The sequence below is a fragment of the Mustela nigripes genome, chromosome 12 (assembly GCF_022355385.1).
Source record: "Mustela nigripes isolate SB6536 chromosome 12, MUSNIG.SB6536, whole genome shotgun sequence".
Taxonomy (NCBI): Eukaryota; Metazoa; Chordata; class Mammalia; order Carnivora; family Mustelidae; genus Mustela; species Mustela nigripes.
The window spans coordinates 100084637-100109349 of NC_081568.1; the positions used below are offsets into that span (position 1 = coordinate 100084637).

General features: G+C 43.0%; 1 protein-coding gene across 1 annotated transcript in view; it reads right to left on the minus strand.

The window, feature by feature from the left end:
• FAM169A (family with sequence similarity 169 member A) overlaps nt 1–19146 on the minus strand; it is a 108963-nt gene extending 89817 nt beyond the window's left edge. The window contains exon 1 of the mRNA XM_059418073.1: nt 18883–19146. The gene's annotated coding sequence lies outside the window, so the exon portion shown is untranslated. The remainder of the gene's footprint in view (nt 1–18882) is intronic.
• Nucleotides 19147–24713: the final 5567 nt, after the last annotated feature.

The following is a 24713-nucleotide window of genomic DNA, read 5'->3' on the forward strand; positions in this document are numbered from 1 at the left end:
CAGAAACCAAGATTTGAACTCAGCCTTGAAGGATGAACAGAGTCTCAATAGGTGGAGAAATGCGGTAAGAGGACAGATTCCCCATTTGGGGAAGAGTAGGAGCAAAACCTCAGCAATGAAAAAGTGCACATAATTCACACCTCATTCTTCTCTGGATCTACCACGATGGGTCCTGACTGATCTCCAGCCTGGGCAGCTCCAACCTCCACCCTCCTGTGGCACAGGCCTCTTGCCATCCAAGGGAGCCACAGCTCCTGGTATTTCCATAGAACACTGGACAACTCATTAAAAAAATGACCATTTTTTAATTAGCCTGTAGCTGCATAAGGGTCCCTAAATATTTATGCTTCTAAGATTTTTGTATTACCAAACCAATGTATGCTATTGTTTCAAAATCAAATAACACTGCACGGTATATAATAGGAAGTGAAATTCCTTCTTAAAATTCATCAGAGGTAAGCACTGGGTGTGGGCATTCATCCAGTTTCTCTGTTTGTCTCTCCTTGTCTCTCTCTCTCTCTGTTTCTTTCTCTCTCTCTCCACATACACACAGACGCACACAGACACACACACACACACACATACGTATATACACAAACATATGTAATAAACACATAGTATTATTTAAATGTTCATATCAGACTGTATATATGTATACACACATATGTATAGGCCTGTGTATATATGTGTATACACACCATATGTGTGTGTGAGTTTAGTAAACTAAGCAATTCTATGTGTACTTATATATGTACTTAGTACATTTATAGAGAACGTATTGTCTCTACATATAGAGTGTCTGTCTATACATGCACATATATATTTATGTGTGAGGGGAAGTATGTGTTCCTCTCAAACTCAGGAACCTTTTGCTGACTGCCCCTCACATACCCGCTAAGTGCAAGCAGTTCGCTCGTTGTTCCAAGCCCTACGTGGTCAGGTGGCTGCCTGCCCCCATCTCTGGCCCCCTCTTCAGCCATCCTGGCTACTTTCTAGAAGGGTCAATAGCTGGGGAGAAAAGGAATAGTTTTCCTCCTGAGTACATTCTTCAAAACTGGGGTCCTTTCAACAACTGTCTTCAAGGTCACTATGTTGACACGACTTGTTATGGCGATAAAGGAAAGACCTTAGGGGAAGCAGAATGAAAGCCAGCCCAGAAACATGCGGAGACGAAGTCAAATGGCTGGTATTACGTGCTCTCTCCCCAACTCCCAAGAGACAAAGCGCTCCCTCTTTTTGACTGACACCCCACGGGAGGACTTAAGCTCAACACTGCTTCAGACACACTGAGAGCTTTGTAAACTGCTCGTCTGTCCATGAACAAACCCAGCTGCTTCACTTCTCTGTGCGTTTACGTGTTTTTCCTTCTTCAAGCTGGGACACCCTCACCTGCCACCGTGCATGAGGCAAACTCGAATCCTCTTTCAAAACTCAGCATATTGTGCAAAGTTGTTTTCCCCTACATGGAGACCACAGTGAGATGTCCCCCACCCAGTGATTTAGAAATAAGGCTGCCACAGAATAAAATAAGTAAGCCACATAAACTATGGATATGGTTAGCCCCCTGGAGGGGAAAAACAACCAACTGTGTATAAATATGTGACTGAAGAATTCTAAAGATCTTCAATTTCAAAAAAAAGGAGACTACAGTATTGGGCAAACTCAGGGAGAAAATATGAAGAAGAGCTATAATAGACTGAAACACAATTAATTCTGATTGCCGGTTGCCTGGGTGACTCAGTTGATTAAGCATTTGCATTCAGCTCGGATCATGATCTCAGGGTCCTGGAGATAGAGCCCCACATTGGGCTCCCTGCTCAGCAGGGGATCTCCTGCTCCCTCTGTCCCTCCCCCCTCCTTGTGATCTTTCTCTCAAGCGCTCTCTCTCTCTCTCTCAAATAAATAAATAAATAAAATCTTTTTTAAAAGATGTGTTTAAGGGGCGCCTGGGTGGCTCAGTTGGTTGGACGACTGCCTTCGGCTCAGGTCATGATCCTGGAGTCCCGGGATCGAGTCCCACATCGGGCTCCCAGCTCCATGGGGAGTCTGCTTCTCCCTCTGACCTTCTCCTCGCTCATGTTCTCTCTCACTGTCTCTCTCTCAAATAAATAAATAAAATCTTTAAAAAAAAAAAAAAAGATGTGTTTACCTTGTTCACAGTAAGGCCATGCAAAGAGAAGGGCCTGGTAAACCCAGGAAGCAGTGGATGGAGGGCGTTGGGGAGGGGCACAGAGACACAACTTAGCGGGTGGGTATCAGTCATTTTCACTGCTGTATATTTGTCTAGCATACGAATCAATTACAATTTGTCTCCTATTGGTAGAAACTAAGATGGTTTCCAAGAGCCAGCCATTGTAACCTTCTCAATGGATATTCTCTTCCACATGTCTGCCTTCATGAGTTTGTATTTTCTGGAGTATATGTTTAGGAATGGGATTACTGTATCGTAAGGGGTGAGGCTGTTTGACTTCATACTATGTAAGGTCAGATTTTCTTTCACCTGTTTGTGCAGTTTATGCTGCTGCCAGGAATATATTTATATTGCTTATTTTGATCATTCTATATTCTTGACCAACACTAGGTGTTGTTAATCTTTTTTTTTTTTTAAGATTTTATTTATTTATTTGACAGACGGAGATCACAAGTAGGCAGAGAGAGATGAGGAAGCAGGCTCCCTGCTGAGCAGAGAGCCCAATGTGGGGCTCCATCCCAGGACCATGGGATCATGACCTGAGCCGAAGGCAGAGGCTTTAACCCACTGAGCCACCCAGGCGCCCCTAGATGTTGTTAGTCTTAAACACTGGTTGAGTGGATGCAATGGAAATGTTATCTCATTATTTTATATGCATTTCTCAGATTGCTACTGACATTGCACATCTTTTACATTTTTTCTTATTCTTTTAAAGAATTATTTATTTTATTTTATTTTTTAAAATTTTTAAAAATTTTTTTATTTTTATAAACATATATTTTTATCCCCAGGGGTACAGGTCTGTGAATCACCAGGTTTACACACTTCACAGCACTCACCAAAGCACACACCCTCCCCAATGTCCATAATCCCACCCCCTTCTCCTAACCCCCCTCCCCCCAGCAACCCTTTGTTTTGTGAGATTAAGAGTCACTTATGGTTTGTCTGTCTCCCAATCCCATCTTGTTTCATTGATTCTTCTCCTACCCACTTAAGCCCCCATGTTGCCTTACCACTTCCTCATGTCAGGGAGATCATATGATAGTTGTCTTTTTCCGCTTGACTTATTTCGCTAAGCATGATACGCTCTAGTTCCATTCATGTTGTCGCAAATGGCAAGATTTCATTTCTTTTGATGGCTGCATAGTATTCCATTGTGTATATATACCACATCTTCTTGATCCATTCATCTGTTGATGGACATCTAGGTTCTTTCCATAGTTTGGCTATTGTGGACATTGCTGCTATAAACATTCGGGTGCACGTGCCCCTTTGGATCACTATGTTTGTATCTTTAGGGTAAATACCCAGTAGTGCAATTGCTGGGTCATAGGGCAGTTCTATTTTCAACATTTTGAGGAACCTCCATACTGTTTTCCAGAGTGGCTGCACCAGCTTGCATTCTCAAGGAATTATTTATTTTAGAGAGGGGCAGAGAGAGAAAGAGAGAGAGCGAGCATGGGGAGAGGGAAGGAGAGGGAGAAGCAGGGAATCTCGAGCAGACTCCCACTATACAGAGCTCGATCTCAAGACCCTGAGATCACTACCTGAGCCAAAATCAAGAGTCTGATGCTTAACCAACTGGGCCACTGAGGCACACTACATATCTTTTACATTAAAAAAAAAATTATTTGAGAGAGAGAGAGAATGAGTAGCAGGAGAGCCAGAGGGACCAACGGACTTCCAGCTGAGCATGGGGTCCAACTGGGTGCCAATCCCAGGACCTTGTGATCATAACCTGAGCCAAAGTCAGACTCTTAACTGACTGAGCCACCTGGGTGCTCCATCTTTTACATTTCAAGGGAAGATTTGAGTCTCCACTTCTGTTCCTATCCTTTGCCCAGTTTTCTGTTATTTTTATTGTATTTATTGTTTTTCAGGAACTCCGTGTGTGTGTTGCATACACATACACACATTGGATATGTTCTCCTGGTCCATGGCTTTTCACTTAAAAACAATTTCTATGCCTCATTTTCCTCATGTGTAAAATGGAAAGACTATGGCCGCCTGGGTAGCTCTGTGGGTTAAAGCCTCAGCTCAGGTCATGGTCCCAGGGTCCCGGGTTCAAGCCCCACATTGGGTTCTCTGCACAGCAGGGAGCCTGCTTCCCTGTCTCTCTCACTCTGCCTACTTGTGATCTCTGTCTGTCAAATAAATAAATAAAAATAAAATAAAATAAAATGGAAAGACTATTATTAAACAAGTTAATCTATGTAACATACTTAGAACAATGAGTCTGGTTTGCTCAGTTGGTTAAGCATCTCACTCTTCATCTCAGCTCAGGTCTTGATCTCAGGGTTGTGAGTTCATGCCCTGCATTGGGCTCGATGCTCAGTGCAGAGCCTACTTAAAAAAAAAAAAAGATGGGCACCTGGGTGGCTCAGTGGGTTAAGCCTCTGCCTTTGGCTCAGGTCATGATCTCAGGGTCCTGGGATAGAGTCCTGAATCGGGCTCTCTGCTCAGCAGGAAGCCTGCTTCCCCCCCCCCCCTTCTCTCTCTTCCTGCCTCTCTGCCTCTTTGTGATCTCTCTGTCAAATAAATAAATAAAATATTTTTAAAAAATTATTAAAAAAATTAAAAAGTTTTGAAAAAAGAACAGTGCATATAGGAAACATATAGGCAACACTGTATAACATTTAGCATATAGGAAACACTGTATAATCATTTATCATTATTATTATTAGTAGTAGTAGTAATAGTGTCTTTGGATAAAAAGATTTATTTTTATAGTATTCCTTAGTGAATGGAAATTTTTTTGTTAAAATGTCTAAATTTATTGGGACACCAGGAGGCTCAGTGGGTTAAGCACCTGCTTTTGGCTCAGGTCATTATCCCAGTGTCCTGGGATCGAGTCCTGCATCGGGCTCCTTGCTCAGTTGGAAGCCTGCTTCTCCCTCTGCCTGCCACTCCCCCTGCTTATGCTCTATCTCTCTCTCTGACAAATAAATAAAATCTTTTTTTTTTAAAGATTTTATTTATTTATTTGACAGAGATCACAAGTAGGCAGAGAGGCAGGCAGAGAGAGAGAGAAGGAAGCAGGCTCCCTGCTGAGTAGAGAGCCTGATGCGGGACTCGATCCCAGGACCCTGAGATCATGACCTGAGCCGAAGGCAGCGGCTTAACCCACTGAGCCACCCAGGCGCCCTAAATAAAATCTTTTTTAAAATGCCTAAATCTATTAATTTTATTTTCCATGGCTTATGTTTTTTGTGTCTAACACCAGCCTTTTATTCTTGTTCCATGCTTTGCCAATTCTGTGAGTGTGTTTACAGTTGAAAACTTTTCCATCGAGCACTCTGGACCCATTATAACTGGGAGAGTAAGGAGAACACTTAACTCTTAGCTTCAGTGTTTTTGTTTTTTTGCAAAGGGTACGTGACTCATTAAAGACAGCTTGCTATCAAAAACATGGATTTAAGGAATAAAACGGATGAAAAAACAAAAGCAGACTCACATTCTGACCCTGGAGTGAAACCTGCTGAATTCACATGGCCTGTAGTCCCAAGTCCTGGGGAGAGCTTCTCAAGCAGGAAGCCTCAGGCACTCGGGCTCTCCGGGCTCCTCCCTTGAGAGTCTGGGGAGGAGAAATCACCAAAGGCTGGTCCTTTCCTCAGGCAGTTCCCCACTGGGGAGCTCAGTCTAATCTTGACATGATCTCTACACCCATGATGTTCATCCCAACATCAAGGAAGAGGGCACTGGAACCAAGCCTGCAACTGAGGCAGATTAAACTCAATGATTCAAGCAGTATGACCCCAGGAGGGAAGGGGGACAAGCAAGAAGGAATGCATCACGTGTCCTGGGCAGGATCTGCTTGGTCCCAAGCTGTGGCCCAAACCTCACACCGGAAAGGGGTCCAAACTGGGGACCAACTACCAGTTGACAAGTTCTGGGAAGAGGCTGAGCCAGGCTGTTGGGGAGCAGTGTGTCTCTGAGCCGGCCACGCTGGGTCTTAGAGTCCTGCAAGGGTACCAGCCTTCTTGTCTCCCTCCCACTCAGTTCCAGTACAGAGCTCAGAGCGTGCCCAGCTGGCACCTTCTGGAGAATCAGGAAGGTCCCAGAGGCGGTGGAGAGGATGCTGACTCTGACCTTGAAGGTCAGGAAGACTATGTCTCCAACCGCTTTTTACCTTCCTAGCCCCACCCTACATCAGCAGAACTAGCATTTACAGAGTCTGCAATAAATAACCAGGAGTCTGAATAAATAGTAAAAAAATCTCCTAAATACTGCATGTTGGAGGAGGAGGATCATTTCTCCTGTGTTTCAAAAGATGATGGCTGCTTTTCTGGACATTGTCATGAAGATCAAAAATATGCATTAGTCCACTGAATTGACTCTATAAAACAAGACTTTTTTAAAAGATTTTTTTAATTTGACAGAGAGAGAAAGATAGTAAGAGAGGGAACACAAGCAGGGGGAGCAGGAGAGGGAGAAGCAGGCTTCCCGCTGAACAGGGAGTCTGATTCGGGGCTGGATTCCAGGACCTAGGATCATGACCTGAGCTGAAGGCAGATGCTTAATGACTGAACCACCCAGGCACCCCTAAAACAAGACTTTTAATCATGGTGTCACAGTGAGCTTATACAGGTGCTCTTGTATGGTATTTAAATTTAAAATCTCTACTTTTTTTGTGACTCTTCCCCCATTTTTCTTTCCTATGATTGCTTTTTTTCAAATGCTGATTATTTTTATACACGACAGAATTACTATATCCAAACAAGTCTACAAGTGTTTTACCTAAGACCATGTCTGTTCAGTGAACTGAGTTGATTTGCTGTTCTGTGAAATCAAACCTTACCCATCACATTAACTAAGTATTGTAGTCATTTTGCAATGTCATTCTCAGTGATTAAAATCACTTCCAGGCCCTTCTGTGGTCGATTATTTCCTTCTGCTCTGTTGAAGACATTATAATACTCGTGGGGAAAGTTTCATGGCAACAAAAGCAGGAGCAGTTACTAATCAGGGTAGATGCTGGTTAACACAGAGCAGCACTGTCCAAACCCGGGGAGATCAAGATAGGCTACAAGCCACAGAACTCCACTTCACAGGACAACTCAGATAGCTGAAGTGAATGGTGGGAAAGTTCCAAAGCTTCTTCCCAGAGAAAAGTCAGCTTTGCCTAGATACCCCTCAGGACTCTTTTCTATTTGGAATTCCTCAGAGAAGTTATACTGAGTTTTCTGCCATTCAATTTGTATCAGAGATCTAACCCAAAGAACTGATACTCAGGGGAGATCATCTATACTTTCCCAAGTTTCTTTGGTCATGAAATCCTTACTAGACAAATTATTCAGAAGCTACTCTGGTTAGTGGGAGGGAGACATTCAGAACTCGAGTTTCTCAAAGAAACGCATGTACTTCTTTCTTTCCAACAGTGAAAACCATGTATTAGAATATGTGCTCCCTGTTTCCTGGGTTGGGAAGCTCAATGACCAGTTTAAATGCCAATCATAGCATGTTTGTTAATTTTTATCATTAATGCAGATACATTCCATTCTCCCCTTGGTCTTGCTTTTCTATCTCTATTTCCTCATTTACGTCCCAAGGTTCTGTCTTCAAGCCCACATCATGCTCCAGAGACTCAAAACCAACGATTTTCTCAACATCTCAATTTGGATTTCCACAAGAATCTCTAACTCAGAAAGTTTAATACTGCACTTAATTTCCCAACCAAAGAAGAAGAAGAAGAAAGAAAGGAAGAAAAGAAAGTTCATTCTCATTGCTTTTCCCAACCCCAAAGAATGTTAACCCCATCCAGTCAATAGCCTAGTCAGAAACCCTCATCATCCTCGATTCTTCTCTTTATCACATTCCTCTGTTAAGACTTGCTGGGTCAGGGACGCCTGGGTGGCTCAGCTGGTTGAGCCGCTGCCTTTGGCTCAGGTCAAGATCCCAGGGTCCTGGGATGGAGTCCCACATTGGGCTCCTTGCTCAGTGGGGAGCCTGCTTCTCTCTCTGCCTGCCACTCTGCCTGCGTGTGCTCTCTCTCCCTCCCTCTCTCTCTCTGACAAATAAATAAATAAATAAATAAATAAATAAATAAATAAAATCTTTAAAAAAAAAAAAAAAAAAAGCCTTGCTGGGTCATACTGCTGTACAGCAAATACCTCCCACCTCTCAGAGGCTTAACACAATGAAAGTTTATTTTTCATTCTGACTACTGAGGCAGAGCTGGGGCTCTGTGCCCTTTTGTCACACTGACTCTGGGTCCCCGGGTGATAAAGTAGTCACTCCCTGGAACAGTTTTGGTCAACACAACAGAGGAAAAAGAGCTCTGAGGGGTTTCATTCTGGCAATATGATGCTCTCAGCTCAGAAGCAACCCATGTCCCCTCTGCTAGAGCTCCCCCACCCACCTCGCTTGGCTCTCTCACCAGACCGAAGGAGGCTGGGAAGCAAAACCCTACTGTGTGCCCGGAAGATAGAGAGTAGAAAAATTCACAAGCAGCATGAATGACTACCACACTGTCTTAGGATGGACTCCCCAGAAGCAGACCTTGGAATGAAGATTCATGTGAAAATGATGAATCAGAAAGTGTTGCCAAGAAAAAAATGGTATGAGGGTGGGAAGGAGAGACATGGAAGAGAAGGGAACAAAGGAAGTATCTGACATCAAATAAAATCCCATGAAGGGCCATTTAGACTCAGAGCAGTCCAGACCATGAGCACGGAATCGAGAGTGGTTCTACTTCTGCACCAGGAGTCATTTGCTAGGGTTCCCCTCAGGGAGCTGTAAATCCTGGGTAGTTCTGGCTTTCCTTGCCCGTGTTGGCTATTAGAAGTGAAAGCACAACCTGAAAAAGGCAAAGGGATCTGGGAAGCGTACAGGTGGAGCCCTGACATCCTCTTCCACACTACATCCCCCGCCAAGCCGATAAATCAGTGCATCCTACTGGTTCTATCTCCCAAGTATTTCCTCAATTGTCTTATTTCTCTCTACCCCCAGTTGCCCCCTCCCTCCGTCACCCCTCGAGCCTGTCATCCTTGATCTTCTGCAGTGCTGCAGTCGGGATACTGACCTGCCGTCTTGACATCTCTCATCTAGTCTTCCAACCATAGCCAGATTGTTCTTTCTGATTCATACAGTCTTTCCCTGGTGACATCTCAAATTTGTCATGCCCGCTGTCTCATCAAGATATCATCCCCATTTTGCAGATGAAAAAACCCTGAGCTTCAGAGAAGCTAAGTAATTTCCTCAGCTTTGTCATTCAGTTAGTAACTGCTAAAGCTGGAATATGAATCTAGCATACATTACTTCTAAAACCTTACCCACTGTATGTCAATGCTTCTGGATCATGATTAATCTGTCCACAATACTCTGATTACTCCTCAATTCGACAAACTTCAAACTCCACTTGTTTCAAACCAAATGCATCATATTCTTTACCTCTCTTACCAGATGTTCTGCTCTTGAGTTCTCAAAGTCAGTAATGGCCCTGTCATCTTCTGGTGTACCCTTGACTCTTTTTTCTCCCTCCTTTCTTGTTTCTAGTTATTTCCACGGTGAGTGTACTTCTGACTTCTAAATGCTCATCACTGCAGGTAGGGCTGGCTTTATGTGCCCCACGCTGCGGTGTACAGAGTACCTGCCAAGTACCCATACGTGGGAGGTCCTGGAGCAGGCCCAGCGAGGGCTCATCGGTAGTGGATAGCATTCCAACAATAGTCTATGCCAAGAGATGAGATCGGAGTCCAGGGAAAGAAGCCAAAGTTGGCCAGTCAGTTTGCCAAGCTGGAAGTTCTTGGATACCGTTATAAACAAAGGGAAAGGAGCCAATGGAGAGGGAGAGACTGACTTATGACCAAAATGAAAGAAGCAGTCATGAATGGAACGGGGTCTTGGAAGAAGCAATGAAAGGTTTGGTCATACGGGTCTTTGGGAGACCACTGACTCTGATGACTGGGGTCTTGAGGAGAAGGAGGTGTATGCCTGGCATATATTAGATGCTCAAAATAGTATTAAGAGATCTTAAGGAAAATATCCATCCCTTAGTCCCTGGAGGTACCTAATTTAGTTTTTTTTTCTTTAATCTAGCATTTATCCTTGTATTTCCAACCATTATATTTATACTGCTATTTCTTTTTTTTTATACTGCTATTTCTTAATTTATCAATTTGGAATCAGTTAACTTCCTCTTAGGTAGATGATGAATTGATCTATCACATTGCCACTTCCTACTCCCCTTCTCCTTCAGGATAAGACATTCTAGATTAATCAATAGTCAAGGTATTGAGGCACCTGGCTGGCCCAGACAGAAGAGCACTAGATTTTTGGTCTTGGGGTTGTGAGTTTGAACCTCATGTTCAGTAAACTTAAAAAAGTAAACTTGAAAAAGACAGTGAAGGGGCATCTGGTTGGCTCAGATAGCTGGGCATCTGCCTTCAGCTCAGGTCATGATCATAGGGTCCTGGGATCAAGTCCTGCAACGGGCTCCCTGCTCAGTGGGGAGCCTGCTTCTCTTTCTGCCTCTCTCTCTCATAAATAAATAAATAAAATACATTTTAAAAAGACAGTCAGTGTATTATTGTGGTTTTGTAAATACACTTTAATGATGGTTCTATTAATTACATGTTGTATTTTCATAAATTTTTTTAATCATTCCTGGAATTAATAATCTTTAAAATGCTGTTTTCTAAGTACCTATCTTTAATGTTTTCCCAAGTGGTCCATCTGTCTTCAAATACTCTCAGTAAGACTTATTTTTTCTTCCCCACATGAACAAGCATATTAGATAATCTATTTCCTTTTTTTTTTTCTTTTTTGTTTTTTTTGGAGGCCTCCCGCCATGGCACTCCACCCCCCTACTGCAGTCTGTGTGGGTTTCTTACTCTCAGCTATCACCCTGAGAATTCCCTTCTCCATCAAACGATTTCTCTTCTGCTGTGTTTCCTTTTCCTGGATCCAGTGATACTCTCTTCCCTGGTTTGCTCTCTGTATTTGCTGAAGTACAACTTCTGGCAGGTGTTAAGAAAGGAGAGTGTCTTAATCCACCCCCTATACCTGATCATGGCTTGACAAAGTAATTTAAAAAAGCATTACCCCAGGCTCCTGGATAACTCAGTGGGTTAAGCCTCTGCCTTCGGCTCAGGTCATGATCTCAGGGTCTTGGGATCAAGCCCCACATTGGGGGCTCTGCTCAGCAGGGAGCCTGCTTCCCCCCTCTCTCTGCCTGCCTCTCTACCTACTTGTGATCTCTGCCTGTCAAATAAATAAAATATTTAAATAAATAAATAGTAAAAAAGCATTACCCCTTTATCTCCAGCTATTTTGATACTGACTATATGCCAGGTGGCTTATGACAACATAGATGGGTTTCCCAGAGTTCTGGAGGCTGAAAATCAGAGAGCAGGGTGCCAGCATGGTGGAGGTGTGGTGGGGACCCTCTTCCAGGTTGCACACGGATGCCTTCTACTCACTCATATCTTTGCATGGCAGAGAAAGGGCACGAGAGCTCTCTGGGCTTCCACTAATCCCACTCATGAGAGCTCCTGCTCATGACTCAATTACTGCCTAATACCATCACATTGGGGGTTGGGATTCAACATAGGAATATTAGGGGTGACAAAAATACTCAGTCCACAGCGGGCTAGTCCAACATGGCTGTTCACTTCATTAAAACCAAGGAAAATGTCTCATTCCACTCTGCTGTAACAGTCTTTAACAACATGACATAATCATGGGAGTGATGTCCCATCCCTTTCCATATTACTATCACCTAATCAAAGGATTGACATAACACTACCTTTGCCATATTCTATCTGTTAAAAGCGAGTCATGGGTCTTGCCCACACCCAAGGGATGGGGATTAAACTAAAGAATGCACACCAGGAGATCGGAATATATTGGGGTTCACTTTTGGGTCTGTCTACCACAGGAACCATCTATATATGCTTGGTATTTAAAGTATTAGGAACATTAAGAAAATTGGGCAAATTAGAGGATCTAGCTGATGAGCTCTGTGATTTCAATTTAAAATGAGTGGGGGCGCCTGGGTGGCTCAGTGGGTTAAGCCGCTGCCTTCGGCTCAGGTCATGATCTCAAGGTCCTGGGATGGAGTCCCGCATCGGGCTCTCCGCTCAGCAGGGAGCCTGCTTCCTCCTCTCTCTCTGCCTGCCTCTCTGCCTACTTGTGATCTCTCTCTGTCAAATAAATAAATAAAATCTTAAAAAAAAAATCAATTTAAAATGAGTGAATAGGGGCGCCTGGGTGGCTCAGGTGGTTAAGTATCTGCCTTCCCCTGGAGTCACAATCCCAGGGTCCAGGGGTCGAGCCCCACGTTGGGCTCCCTGCTCAGTGGGAGCCTGCTTCTAACTCCCTCTGCCTACTGCACCCTCCTGCTTGCACTCTCTCTCTCTCTGTCAAATAAATAAATAAAATCTTAAAAAAAAAATAAAATGAGTGAATAATTGACTTAGATTTGAAATTTTGATTTAAGAGGTATGAGTTTTAGTAAGTTTGAAAATTACTTCAGATTATTCGAAAATAACATCCACCACACTCATGTTTCATTTATTATACCCATATGTTTAATTTATTACAAATATGAGAATTATGAAAGTACGTGAAAAAGGAACAGCCAGTCTCTAAAGACAGACACAATCAATTCGTGTTCCTCGCTGTGCGTGCACTTTGCTCCTTATAAGAAGAACTTGCTTCTCCTCCCTTTTAATCTGGGCTACCTTGTAACTAACTGACCAAGAGAATGAGGCAGGAGGGACATCCTGGGACTTAAACCCAGGCCAGAGAGGGATCAGTAGCTTCTATTTTGTGTCTTTTGGAATGCTCTCTCTTGGAACCCAGTGGCCATGCTGTGAGGAAGCAAATCCTATATCTGATAGCAGAACATATAAAGAGCTCTTAAAACTGAATAATAAGGAAACAAAACCCCAATTAAAACAAGCAAATTTCTGAACAGCTATTTCACCAAAGAAGATACAGAAATGGCCAACGAACACATAAAAAAGATGCTTAACATTGTCAGTTATTTGAGAAATGCAACTTAAAACCACAATGAGCTATTACTGTATACCTTCTAGAATGGCTATAATCAAAAAGAGAGACAACAATTACTGTTGGGGACAAAGGAGAGAAAATGGAACCTTAGTACGTTGCTGAGGTGAATGTAAAATGAGGTAACCACTTTGGAAAACAGGCTGGCAGTTTCTTAAAGAGGTAAATATATGTGTATTATGCATGTCTTTTTAGTCTAATGTTTTAACAGCTGGGGTTTTGCAGACTCTAGAGTGACTGCCCCATCAGGTCTAGCGAATTCCTAGAGATAATAAACTACAAGGTGCCTTTCATATGCAAACCAACCAATCCAAAGCCAGTGCCCCAACTATTTCCTTTGTGGAACTCTCACTTCTAAAAGCCATTATTTCTCTGCCCTAATCACCTTAAGGCAAGTACAGGACAGCTTGAAACAGTCCCAATGCCCTAGAGCTCCCTGAAATTATTCAAACAGGCCAATCCTAAACCTGTTTACCATGCCTCACCGGTACCTTCCTGCAGATATGGTATAAATTCTTTTGTCCATGTATTCCCCTTTCTGGCTCCAGACCAGCTTGGTGCTTCCCAGGTGGCCCATTAAGCCATGGAGTGATCCTTTATTCTGGGAACAAAGAGCAATCTAATAACTTTTCAGTGGAAATCACCTCTGGATCAGTTGGCCTCACCATATGTGAATAAAAATAAGACCAATAGGGTGCTTGGGTGGCTCGGCGGGTTAAAGCCTCTGCCTTCGGCTCAAGTCATGATCTCAGGGTTCTGGGATCGAGCCCCACATCTGGCTCTCTGCTCAACAAGGAGCCTGCTTTCCCCTCTCTCTCTGCCTGCCTCTCTGCCTACTTGTGATCTCTCTCTCTCTCTCTCTGTGTCAAATAAATAAATAAAATCTTAAAAAAATAAAATCAACATTTGAAAACAATCTGTTTACCACAGGATCCAGCAATTCCTAGGTATTTCCCCAAGTGAAATGAAACTGTATTTCCACACAAATATTATCACATGGATGTTCTCAGCAGTATTCATAATAGTCAAAAAGTGGAAATAACCCCCAAACGCATAAACGGATGAATAAATAAAATGTGTTATATCCATACAATGGAATGCTCAGAAATAAAGTCTGAATTATTGAAAGATGCTAAAACATGACAAAACTAAATATAATCATACTAAGTGAAAGAAGCCGGCCAGGAAAGAACACATGTTGTTATACCTTTTACAAAAATGTCCAGAAAAACCAATTTATAAAAAAATACATATATGTATTTCTAACTGCCAGGGACTGGGTTGGAACAGAGATTGACTGCAAATGGGCATGGAAGTTCTCTCTGGGTTCGTGAAAATATTCTAAAACTGGATTGTGGAAATGAATGAATGACTATATAAATTCATTCATCATCATTGAATTGTGTGCTTAAAACAAGTGAATTTTACAGTATATAAATTTATTCCTCAAAAAAACTGTTTTTAAAAAATAAGAAAGTCTGGGGGTGCCCGGGTGGCTCAGTCAGTTGAGCAACTTACTCTTGATTTTGGCTGAGGTCATGATCTCAGGGTCGTGGGATCGAGCCCCACAGTGGGCACCACACTAAAGGAGGTGTCCGCTTGAGATTCTCTCTCTCCCTCTGCGCCTCCCCCTACTCACAGGCACACCTGTGCTTGCTCACTCTCTCTTTCTCTCTCTCAGGTGAGGAAGAGGAAGAAAGTCTGGAATAAGGAAGTCAGTGCCTTGTTCCCTCCTGAGGGATGAATATGATATTTCAGAAGAAATGTCTTGCTGCTATTTTTTTCTACATCTACCACCACCATGTGAGATAGAAGTTCTGTGGGGCCCCAAGAAGCAATCCCAAGTGGACTAAACACAGCCTGTGTGGACACAGTGGGTCACCTTTCCCTGTGGGGCCTTATCACATGAATGGTTTGTCGTAGGTCTGTGTTGGGAGAATGTGGGCTTCCATGGCAGACTATAATAATACACCCTTACACTTCACAGATACTGATTCTCTGGGAGCTGTTTTGTAACTCTTCACCTTGTAGATAACAGAACATGCAAATTCTGCCCTGTTCAACAGAGACCAATTGACTTCCACCCCCCACTGTGGAGGAAGCTCATTTTCCCTCCATTTGCACATTCATTGCACCATTCCTGCTTCCTAAATGTGATCTCTGTCTGTCAAATAAATAAATAAAATCTTTAAAAAAGATTTATTTATTTGAGAGCAAGAGTGAGCACAAGCAGAGGTAGGGGCAGGAGTAGAGGGAGAAGCAGATGCAGGGAGCCTGACATGGGGCTCCATCCCAGGACTCTGGAATCATGACCTGAGCCAAAGATAGATGCTTAACTGACTGAGCCAACTAGGCTCCCCAACAGACTTAAAAAAAATCTTTTTAAATTATCTTATGTATTTTTTTTTTAAGATTTTATTTATTTATTTGACAGAGAGATCACAAGTAGGCAGAGAGGCAGGCAGAGAGAGAGGAAGGGAAGCAGGCTCCCTGCTAAGCAGAGAGCCAGATTCGGGGCTTGATTCCAGGACCCTGAGATCATGACCTGAGCCGAAGGCAGAGGCCTTAACCCACTGAGCCACCCAGGCTCCCCAGACTTTTTTTTTTTAGAGCAGTTTCAGGTTCACAGCAAAACTGAGCAGCAAGTACAGTGTCCCTATATACATGCACAGCTATCAACTACTAGCCACTATCAACATCAGATACCAATGATTCATTTATTACTTCAGGAACCTACAGTGACACTCCATTATCATCCCAAGTCTATATAACATGTTTTCCAATCATCAATAAGTGTCATCTTTATAAAAATCTCAAGATAACCTTCCAATGTATCATATTGTCTCGATAGAGTCCAGATAGGTCCCCTAAATGAGCAAATGGCCTGCTTTCAGAACACTGCCTTCACACAGTTTATTTCTGCCCAAGTGTACTACAAGTTATAACAGGATGGCAAATTCCATCCACAGAGAAGCCTGCGGGATCCTCAGAGACCTTGAGGAGAAAGTACCTCTTCCCAGTCTCTATCACACATGCACATATCCTCATGCTTTCTTTTGTAAGAATTTAACTGTTTCACACTGAACTGAATTTCACAATTCACCTACTCGCTAGTGTGGGAAGCCCAATGGTTCCCATGGATGCCCTCTTTTCCTTTCTTTATTTTTGTTTTCAAAAATAGCCGTCCTGTGTCCACTCTGGGCAGGCACGCTACCAAACCCTGGAGAGATGGCAAGCATGGATGCTATCCCAACTTCTGTGGAACTTGTGACTCTTAGATAATCGTACAAATACATACTGAAAACATGCTATGAAAAAATCCCATGACTTAAAACAGGGCTCCTAGTCTGGCTGGGCAGTAAGGTGGGGTCAGGGGAAGCTTCTTGGAAGAAATGACATTTGGACTGAAGTCTGAAGTTGAATGGAAGTTAGCCAGGATATGTGTGTGTGTGTGTGTGTGTTTTCACGTGTTTGGCAGTTAAGGAGTCCCTACCAGACAGCAGAAAAGGCTAAGTTCTTGAGGAGGGAAAGAATGTTCTAGGTGCTGTCAGGTCACCACGGTGGGAGTTTAGGCAGAGAGTGGAGGGTAAAGATATGAGGCTTGTGATCAAGGGAAGTCAGTCGCTGAAGGACATGTGAAGGTATTTTATTTATTTTAAGAGCAAAAGGAAGATGTTTAAATATTTGTATCCTAGGGCACCTGGCTGGCTCAGTTGGTGGAGCAACTCTTGAGCTCAGGGTTGTAAGTTTGAGCTCCAAGTCGGGTGTAGACATTACTTTAAAATAAAATCCTTTAGAAAAGATCTGTATCCTTTCTAAAATACTCTAAATTGGAAAAGATCATTTTAGGGATGATGGTCAGGTGACATGATGAATTTTGCAGCAGGCCAGGGTTGAAATGTTTGTTCAGATTAGAACTGTGGCAGTGGAGCTGAAAAGAAATGATAAGCAGAAAGAGTTGGAGGTCCCTGGAAAAAGAAAGATGAGACACAGCTTTCTTGACTTAACAAAGTCCCTGTAGGCAGGCCCCTGGACATCTTGATCTCTCTCTGACCTGCACTACTTGCCCAAAGCACATTGCTTGCAGAACTTCTTAGGAGATGTTGAGACTGCACAAGGATAGATGTCAGGAGTTAATGATTTTAAGTGGACAAAAGAATGTAGAACACTTGGCCACTATCAGGCTGGGAAAGGGCCTAATCATATCAGGGACAATAAATCAGTGGTAAAACTCCCAGTGCTGGTTTAAAAGTAAAGATTAACCTGACGCACATTCTTGAGTTAGCTTTGCGGGATCCAAACTCCCCAGAGCACTCAGAGCCCGGACCAGCTGGAGCTGGAGAGTTGATGATGCTGACCCTGGCTGGCCCTCGGGACTTGGATGACTGAGACCACCTTAAGATGACTTTTGCCTCAACTACACACTGAGTTCCCCCCTGCGCAACCCTTTTCATGAATGCATATGTACCCTTAGCTTAAAACTGCCTCAGTTTTGTTGTGTTTGCTGTTTGAGGAGACACTGTCTTGGGAAATATTTTTGGTGTTCTTTACTTGTTGCAAATAGAAACCCTTCCTTTTCCTGTTCTTTGGCCCAGTTGGGTCTCTTGGTTGGATACCCACAAAGAGGCAAACCCAGCTCTGGGTAACAGAGGGACACAGGTGATATTTAGAGAATAAACTAGAGAGTACGAGGTGATGGGCCAAATATGAGAGAGAATGCAGGAGAGATGAGTCAAAGATGACTTCTAGGTCAGTCAGCAGATTGCACTACTGGGTAGGGTCCTTCTCTGAGGCAGGGAATACCAGAGGAGAACACCCCTCCGCCCCCCACCCCACAACCCCTTTTCAGTCTCAGGAAATCTCTCCAGCTGCTCTTGGGGGTTTGATTTTTTGGCATGGAAGGGCGAGATTGGTCAGTCTCCTTTTCCTCCCTTGAGCAGCATGATCCCAAAAGAACAGAGATTTTTCAACAAAAGCCAGGAAAGGGGCTGTCTTAGGGAACATCTTTTTTAGGGCCAACTATACACAAGTCCCTGAACAAGGACACATAAAATCCTGGTTAGCTTCTTGAAGTGGGGAAGGGAAAATGCTGGGAAAGAAAAAGACAGTGGGTGGGGGATGGGGGTGGGGGAAAAGGAGGAGGACGGTGTGCTTCGTGATCCTGCAACTCAGGGAGAGAAAAGTCACCTCTCTGATGAAAATCCCCAGGAGGCATATCTAATTAGTCAGCAAGTGCTACTGATTCTGCTTCCTTAATAGCATGTGAATTAACCCCATCACCTCTAGCTTCAGTTCCCTGCTTCAGGTCATATTGGTGATTGGGTTCTCATTACTTCTTTAACTGAACTGCTGTAATAACAACTGTATCAGGATGGGGGATGGGCTAGATGGGGGATGGGCATCTGGGAGGGCGCTTGGAATGATGAGCACTGGGTGTTCCATGTAGGTGATGAACCATTAAATTCTACATGTGCGTCCAGTATTACTATACATGTTAATTAACCAGAATTTAAATAAAAGTTGGAAATTAAAAAAAAATCCCAATCATATCAGGACTCTATTTGGCTGCATGTAACAGAAACCCAAGTAACCAAACTTCTGTTACTTCTATGACTAACCAAACAGAAGTTAACAGTACGTAGTTGATACAGTATCTTAAGAAGTTAGAAAGGACTGACCTCCAGATTTATCTCCGCGTTCCAGGTGGGAAGAAGTGGAGAGAAGGGAAGGCAGCTCCTTGATCAGAGAAGTAAAACATTTCTAGAAATTCCCAGCAGATTTCCACTTTTGCCACAACACTTGTCACAGCAGTTGCAGGGGACGATAGGGAGTAGATACATAGCGGAGTGTTCTTTTCCTTGTTGTTCACAGAGAAGACATGGAGGATGCATGAAGGTTAGGTCACGGATAATGTCCATGCTGCCGCCCAGCTGGTTCCACTGTTGCTAATCCCGCCCCTTTCTCCAAAGCCTTCTCCAGGTGCCCGCTAGAGGCATCATTCTAACATCAGAGCCTGTCACTCTCTTGCTTATTTTAGTGGTAACCACGGCTTTCGGGATAAAATTCCAGTTCCTGGCTCGGCACACAAAGCCCTTTGGGGTCTGGCCCCATGTCTCTCTCCTTGCATCTCCGTCTCCTGCAAGCACCCGCGGCTCCAGCCACCCCTGCACATCCCAGAACTGACGATGTCACCAGTGCACACACTTGTACCTGCTGCCTGACCTGAACTACCTGTCCCCTTCACTTCCCAGCTCAAGTCCAGCGTTCTTCAGACTTCTGTGGGGGTGCGGGTTCTTCTCAAGTCTTTCCGGGGCTCTTCTCTCTCCTCTAGTTTCCTGGGGTTTCCCTCCATCTTAGGTGGCACTTCTCACACTGCACTCTTGTTATGGGCTCCCTGGAATCATGAGCTCCCCAAGGGTGGAAACCCTATTTCGGTGTGAGTCGTCAGTAAAAACGCTCTCAGCGCATGAATCTGGCCTCATTTGGAACGATCGCTTCTTTGTAGAATGGACCAATGTACAGAGGGAACCCCATATTATACAGCTAATACCTCCTTCTTTGGAGGAGAAGCAGAATAGGAGAGACGAAGCTGTGGTCGATGCTTCGGTGTGGCCTTCTGTTTCAGATTTTCGGAGTAGCTGAGAGCGGCAACCACCTTTCCCAGAGAATATTTTCCAAATCAGGAGGGAAATAAAATTTTCTTGAGTCTCATTTTCTCTCCTTATTTACTTTATATACCCAGACTCAGTGGAAGTTCCAGAAGATGATAAAGTAAACAAAACACAATGAAGCAGACACATGGGGTTTATTAACTCCTGCACTGGTGAGATGTGAGCAAAGATCATGCCTTATTCACAGCCTGTTACCGGGGAATGTTTGTGTAATACTCATCACTTCCCTCTTCCAAATTGATCTGTAGAAGCCCTAACTCCCAGTGTGGCCGTATTTGGAGTAAAGAAGTAATTAAGGTTAGATGAGGTTGTAAAGATGGGCCTCTGGTTCAATGGAATTAGTGTCCCTATAAGAAGAGACAACAGCGAAACCTGTCCAGAACCATACACAACCATACCCTGTCCAGACCCAAACACAGTGAGGAAGGTCATGTGAGGGCATAGAAGTAGGGTAGCCTTCTATAAGTCAGGAAGAGAGTTCTCACCGGACACCAAATCTGTTAGACTTCTAGCCTCCAGAACTGTGACAAAATTAACTTCTATGGTTTAAACCACCCAGTCTACGGTATTTGGTAATGGAAGCCCAGGCTGACTCTGACACAGCCCCTGGAATGTGCTTTCTACAAGGTGAGTCACCGATTGTTTGTCGAATATGTATGTATATAATGATTTATATATAAAAGAATATAAAAATAACTATCTGTGAAGATTGTGATTATGGGTGATTTTCATTTTTCTCACACATATTTCTGTATAATTTGAATTCTTTAAGGTACTTGTATATTACACTGCAAAGTTTTATTTATTTATTTTTTTAGGCTTTATTTTCATTTTGAGTACAATCTGCCCCCCATGTGGGGCTTGAACTCATGACCTCAAGATCAAGGGTTTCATGCTCGGGGCAACTGGGTGGCTCAGTCATTAAGCCTCTGCCTTCGGCTCAGGTCATGATCCCAGGGTCCTGGGATGGAGCCCTAAATCGGGCTCCCTGCTCAGCTTCTCCCTCCCCCACTCCCCCTGCTTGTGTTCCCTCTCTCTCTCTGTGTCTCTCTGTCAAATAAATTAAAAAATCTTAAAAAAAAAAAAAAGTTGCATGCTCTACTAACTGAGCCAGCCAAGTGCCCCAATATTGCAAAATTTTGAAGAAGCCATTTAAATCATATATCATACAGAGCCAAATGGTTCGTTACTCAGAACAGACCAGGATATAAGCATAGGTCATGGAGACAACGTTCTGAACCTCAGAGCAGCAGACACTGCCTGCATGGACTGTGCACAGGGTCTCCTATCAAAGCTGAAGCATCTGCGGGTAAATTTCTAGAGAGTCTGCTAAGAGCTGCTCGCGAGGACTGGTGTTGCAGGTATGAGCTCTGCAAGCCGAGGGGTAGTGTCCAGTTTTGCTCATCATTATATTCCCAGTACCTAGGACAGTGGTACAATTATTATTTGTTGAGTTAAAAAAAAAAAAAAAAAAAGACATCATTCTTCTAGTTAAGCACAAAGAGAATTGCTGAACAATCAAATGAATGACTGATAGGCACCTCAAACTTAAAGTGACTATATTTCTTTTGAGATTTGAGAGTGACCATATCTAACAAGAAATGTCAATTTGTAGGGGATTGGGGCATGTGGTGTGCAGAGAAGTTCAAGAGCGCGGCATCTAGCTTTCTGAATTACTAAGCTACCGCCTCTTGTCTCTTCTGCAATTTTTTGTCTATGGAAGAGGCCTGTCCTTAACAGGCCAAAACAATTGTTTGGAAGCCCTTAAAATCAGAATTAATGAACCTGTTCATTCATGAAGATGCTGAGTGTTGGGACTTAAGCCTAACAAGCTTCAGATTTTAATATCATTTGTGTGCTAGCGACCCCTTGTGGTAATTCTGTGTAATTGGTCTCTTAGCGCCTAGAAAACACACCCATATGCTCAGAGGGGAGTTAACTGTTCTTTTTTGGGAAATGGATACAAATCTTAAATGTTAACAATGTAGTAATACAGACAGTAAACATCTAAACCTTTTTCAATATCTCTAGTATTTAAAGAAATTTAAATTAAAGGGTGATGTGTGTGCATGTGTGTTTAGTACTGAATTTTATTATTATTATTATTTTTTAAAGATTTCATTTTTAAGTAATCTCTACACCCAACATGGGGCTTGAACTCACAACCCCAAGATCAGGATTAATGTGCTCTACCAACGGAGCCAGCCAGATGCTCCTAGTACAGAATTTTATTTTATTATTATTATTATTTTTTATTTTTAAAAGACTTTATTTATTTATTTGACAGAGAGAGAGCATGAGCACGAGGGTGGGGGTGGGAAGGGCAAAGAGAGAGGGAGAAGGCAGGCTTCCTGCTGAGAAGGGTGCCTGAACATGGGGCTCGATCCCAAACACTTGAGACCACCACACGAACAGAAAGCAGATGCCCAACTGACTGAGCCACCCAGATGTCCCCTAGTATAGAATTTTAAAGAGAGTTATATCTAGTGTTGGAAGAAGGGAAAGAGACATCAAGCACACCTATAGGCTTGGTAGGAGTGTACCCTGACACAGTGGTTAGTACAACCCCTTTTAGGAGACAAATAAGGCCTAATGTTTCTTTAAAATTTTCACAATTACTGAACAACTAATCCTCCTGCTAGAAAATTTTCCAGTGGAAATGATTAAAAGTACAGACACGTTTTGCATATCAGGCTATTCTTCAAGATAAAGAGCAGGAGGGGGTGCCTGGGTGGCTCAGTGGGTTAAGCCACTGCCTTCGGCTCAGGTCATGATCTCAAGGTCCTGGGATCGAGTCCCGCATCGGGCTCTCTGCTCGGCAGAGAGCCTGCTTCCCTCTCTCTCTCTCTGCCTGCCTCTCCGACTACTTGTGATTTCTCTCTGTCAAATAAATAAATAAAATCTTTAAAAAAAAAAAAAAAAGATAAAGAGCAGGAAAAAAGAAATGAGCAAAAATAGGAAGAAAGCTAAAGAAATTATGCTATTTCAATATAAAGGAATATTACTTAACACTTAAAAATGTGTTTTCAAGTACTATTTATTGACATGGAAAACGCTTATAATACAATGCTAAGAGAGTGAAGCAGAATTACAACTGTAATATCTATATCTCTATCCATACACACACATAGGACAGATGAAAGAGAGAAGCTGGAAGGAAATCTACAGATACGGTGACAGGAATTATTCTGTGGGGGAAGTCTTGTAGTTTATTTGCAATTTCTTTCCCTAAAATTTTCTATTTTTACCAAAATCTAGACAATGAACAATACATCCAAAAATTATACAAGTCATACAGATATATTCTTATTATATAATATCAATTTGGACTTTCAATTTTTTAACTCACAGCCATAATGTATCTATTGTATTAAAATTTGCTTTTTTGAGGGTGCCTAGGTGGCTCAGTTGGTTAGGTGACTGCCCTTGGCTCGGGTCATGATCCCAGGGTTCTGAAATCGAGCCCCTCAACGGGAGGCTGCTTCTCCCTCTCCCTCTGCCTGCTACTCTGCCTATTGTGCTCTCTCTCCCTCTGTCAAATAAATAAATAAATAAATATCTTAAAAAACATAAAATTTGCTTTTTTCAGTGTATATTTTGGAGATACTTCTATGCTAGTAACTATAGCTCAAACTCATGTGAATGAGTATTAATTTTTATTTTGAGAAAAGGGTCCTTATTTTATGAGACTGACGCGCTGCCTACTGCGCTAAGAAGGCACTAAGGGTCCTTATTTTAAACTGAAATGTATTTGTTGCTGTACTTCAGTTTCAGACACATCCTTTCAGGGGAAGTATCAAGTCCCACCGAAAAGGATACGACAACTTTGATGAGGTCAGCCGTTTCCTCTCTAGCGAGAATCAGATTGTATCTGAGAACTAGGGGCACCTCCTGGAGAGCAGATAAAGAACTAGCGAGATGGGTGCCTCTGCTCATCTCCATAGGGACTTTGGTCAACTCTCCCACCTTGCTTAGGCTCAGCCTCATGAAGCTGGAAAGTTGGAGCTGGGGTTCACGGAGCTCTTTAAATGAGAAGGTTGGTTAAACCTCAAGCAGTATGGTTGTAACTTGTAACAAAAGATGTATTATTTGATGCATTTTCAGTGGAAACTAGAAGTTGGAGCTCCTCTCAAAGAATTCAGGTAGAGTTTAGGGATGCCTGGGAGGCTCAGTCAATTAAGTGTCTGACTCTTTTTTTTTTTTTTTTTTTTTTAAAGATTTTATTAATTTATTTGACAGAGAGAAAGATCACAAGTAGGCGGAGAGTCAGGCAGAGAGAGAGGAGGAAGCAGGCTCCCGCTGAGCAAAGAGCCCGATGCGGGGCTCGATCCCAGGACACTGAGATCATGACCTGAGCCGAAGGCAGCGGCTTAATCCACTGAGCCACCCAGGCGCCCCAAGTGTCTGACTCTTGATTTCAACTCAGGCCATGATCTCAAGGTCCTGAGTTTGAGCCCTGCTTAGAGGCTTGCTTTAGGCTCGGCACTCAGCTGAGCGCGGAGTCTGCTTGTCCCTTTCCCTCACCTCGCTTGCTCTCTTGCTCTCAGATAAATAAATAAATAAATAAATAAATAAATAAATAAAATCAATCTTAAAAAAAAAAAAGATTTTATTTATTTATTGAACATACAGAGATCACGAGTAGGCAGAGAGGCAGGCACAAAGAGAAGGGGAAACAGGCTCCCTGCTGAGCAGAGAGCCGGATGTGGGGCTCGATCCTAGGACCCTGACACCATAACCTGAGCTAAAGGTAGAGGCCCAACCCACTGAGCCACCCAGGCACCCCTAAAATCTTTAAAAAAAAAAAAAAATCAGGTAGAGGGATGCCTGGGTGGCTC